Genomic DNA, 2,537 nt, shown 5'->3' with positions numbered 1-2,537 from the left:
CACAAGTCCGACTTCTGTCATCTACAGAAATACTCAGACGACTCTGCAGTTGTTGGGTATCAGAGGAAGACAAGAGGCTGAGTACAGAGATCTGGTGGACCACTTTGTGGCCTGGTGAGGGAACAATCATCTAATCTTGACTGTAAACAAAACAAAGGAGATGGTTGTTGATTTCAGGAGAAACAGGAAACCCTATTTCCATCATGGGAGAAGATGTGGAGGTGGTTCAGGAATATAAATACCTCGGTGTTCATCTGGAACACAGACTGGACTGGAGACGCAACAGAAGGCAGGAACCACATGGACAAGCCGTCTACAAAAAGAGACAGAGCAGACTGCACTTCTCCAGGAAGCTAAGATCCTTCAAGGTTTGCAGCAAGTTGCTGCAGATCTTTAAGTCTGCTGCTGAGAGTGTCATCTCTTCTGCTATCATCTGTTGGTGCAGCAGCATCAGAGCCAGGAACCTCAAAAGGTTCAACAATCTGATAAAGAAGGCTGGATTGGTTCTGGTTCTGTTCTGGAGATGACTGTGGAACCTCTGGAGATGACGCAAAGAAAGATTCTTCAGAAGAGTCAAGAAAGCTATGGACGACTCTGACCGTCCTCTTCATGAGTCTGTATGGGGAAAACAGAGTATCATCAGTCAGAGGCTTCTTCAGGTTTGCTGCAACACAGACAGCTACAAAAGATCTTTCCTGCTGACAGCAATCAGTCATCTGCAATAACTCTTTGAAGAATCTGAATTAATGAGCTACAACTACATTTCATTTCCCTTTGGGATCAATAAAGTCAAAGCATGTTTGGGTAATTCTTGCACACTACTCAAAGTTTGATAGAAAAAAATATTCAACAATTGGAAGTTATGGTGGAAACATTTTTGTGGTTTCAATGAAATTAAACGAAAAATGTAAAAAGATAATGAAGTTTCTCTTTTCCTGTGCAGTTTCACCTGTTTGCAGCTCGTTTTGCTGTTTGCTGCGCGTTTGCAGTTGTCGGCCACAGTTTCTGATCAAGTCATTATCTCCTCAACCTTCACCATCATCTGTTACAACCAGTAGATGGACAAAGTAACCTGCTGTAAGTGTTGGTCAACTCATGCTCGGTTTGTTATTGAAGGACCTGCTTCACATGGTCCTTCTTTATTCTGTGTCCTCAGGTGTCCCCCTGTTGCATCAGGAAACTTCATCTTGGGATTTCCAGCAGGATTTTCTGAGTCCCTTCAGTCCTCTGTGTCTTCTCTCTCCTGATTGGTCCAGTGCTGCTGGAGAATCATCACATAATAATACACACATTCCTTAATCTCTGTCTAAATAACAGATGATTAAAGTGAATTCCCGATCAAGTCATCATGTCCTCACCTTTTCCACAATCTGTTACAACCAGTAGATCAGCAGTTGGAGCAGGTCGTCTTCTTTAATTGTTGGTCAACTCAAGTTGAGGTACATGAGTTGACGGAGAAATGAAATAAAGAGAAAAGACATCAGAGTTTAAAAAAAAGAGAACATGGACAGAAGAAAGAACAGCTTTGAAATTTGACCTTAATTTCATTCATATTTAAAATTGTCAGCTGGGTAAAAATAAGTTTTCTTACTTTTTTTCGTCAACAGGGTTCTCTTCTCTACCTCCACCTTACTGGTGGTGTTGAAGGTGGAGGTTTACAGGTGGAGCATGTCTTCTTTAATTGTTGGTCAACTCAAGTCATGGTACATGAGTTGACGGAGAAATGAAATAAAGATAAAACATAACAGGGTTAAAAAACAGAGAATATAAATCTGCAGAAAAAAGAAAAGGTTTGAAATCTGATCTCAATTTCATCCATATTTAAAATTGTTACTCGGGTAAAAATAGGTTTTCTTACTTTTTTTGTCAACAGGGTTCTCTTCTCTTCCTCCGTCTGACTGGTGGTGTTGAAGGTGGAGATTTACAGGTGGAGCAGGTCTTCTTCTTTAATTGTTGGTCAACTCAAGTCAAGTGACATGAGTTGACGGAGAAATGAAATAATGAGAAAAGACAACAGAGTTAAAAAAAGTGAACATGGACAGAAGAAAGAACAGCTTTGAAATTTGACCTCAATTTCATCCATATTTAAAATTGCTAGCCAGGTAAAAATAGGTTTTTTACTGTTTTTTTGTTAACTGGGTTCTCTTATCTTCCACTGTCTGACTGGTGGTGTTGAAGGTGGAGGTTTACAGGCTGACGAGATCCAACCTGGAATGATCAGAGAATCAGAGATCTGCCAGCAGCATGATGTGAAGGTAGAATGCAAAAACTTACAAGCGGTGTGAAAAACAAGGGATCCAGAAGGCAGGAACCACATGGACAACGATGAAAGAATCCAGCGATGAGCAGCTAAAACCTGAAAGATTAAAAACTGGGAGACTGCATTAGTAGAGGAACAGGACAGAATAATTTACTATATTGGAAAGCAGCGTGTAGGGAAGCACCACTATTACACCCTGAAACAGGACGGAGTTGAGAGGAAAACACAAAGACGAAGAAAAGCCCCGGTGCAAGGCGCTACCTAAGGCTTCCTCAGT

General features: G+C 41.0%; 1 long non-coding RNA gene across 1 annotated transcript; it reads right to left on the bottom strand.

The window, feature by feature from the left end:
- Positions 1 to 277: 277 nt before the first annotated feature.
- LOC116723489 (uncharacterized) lies at positions 278 to 1,191 on the bottom strand. The gene is made up of 3 exons (XR_004339995.1): positions 1,120 to 1,191; positions 950 to 1,042; positions 278 to 615 (listed from the first exon to the last, which is right to left on the bottom strand). It is a non-coding gene; the product is annotated as an uncharacterized LOC116723489 (long non-coding RNA).
- Positions 1,192 to 2,537: the final 1,346 nt, after the last annotated feature.

The sequence above is a fragment of the Xiphophorus hellerii genome, chromosome 7 (genome assembly GCF_003331165.1).
Source record: "Xiphophorus hellerii strain 12219 chromosome 7, Xiphophorus_hellerii-4.1, whole genome shotgun sequence".
NCBI classification, from domain to species: domain Eukaryota; kingdom Metazoa; phylum Chordata; class Actinopteri; order Cyprinodontiformes; family Poeciliidae; genus Xiphophorus; species Xiphophorus hellerii.
Note: the sequence above shows the minus strand (reverse complement) of the source record. Positions and strands in the feature narration are given on the sequence as shown.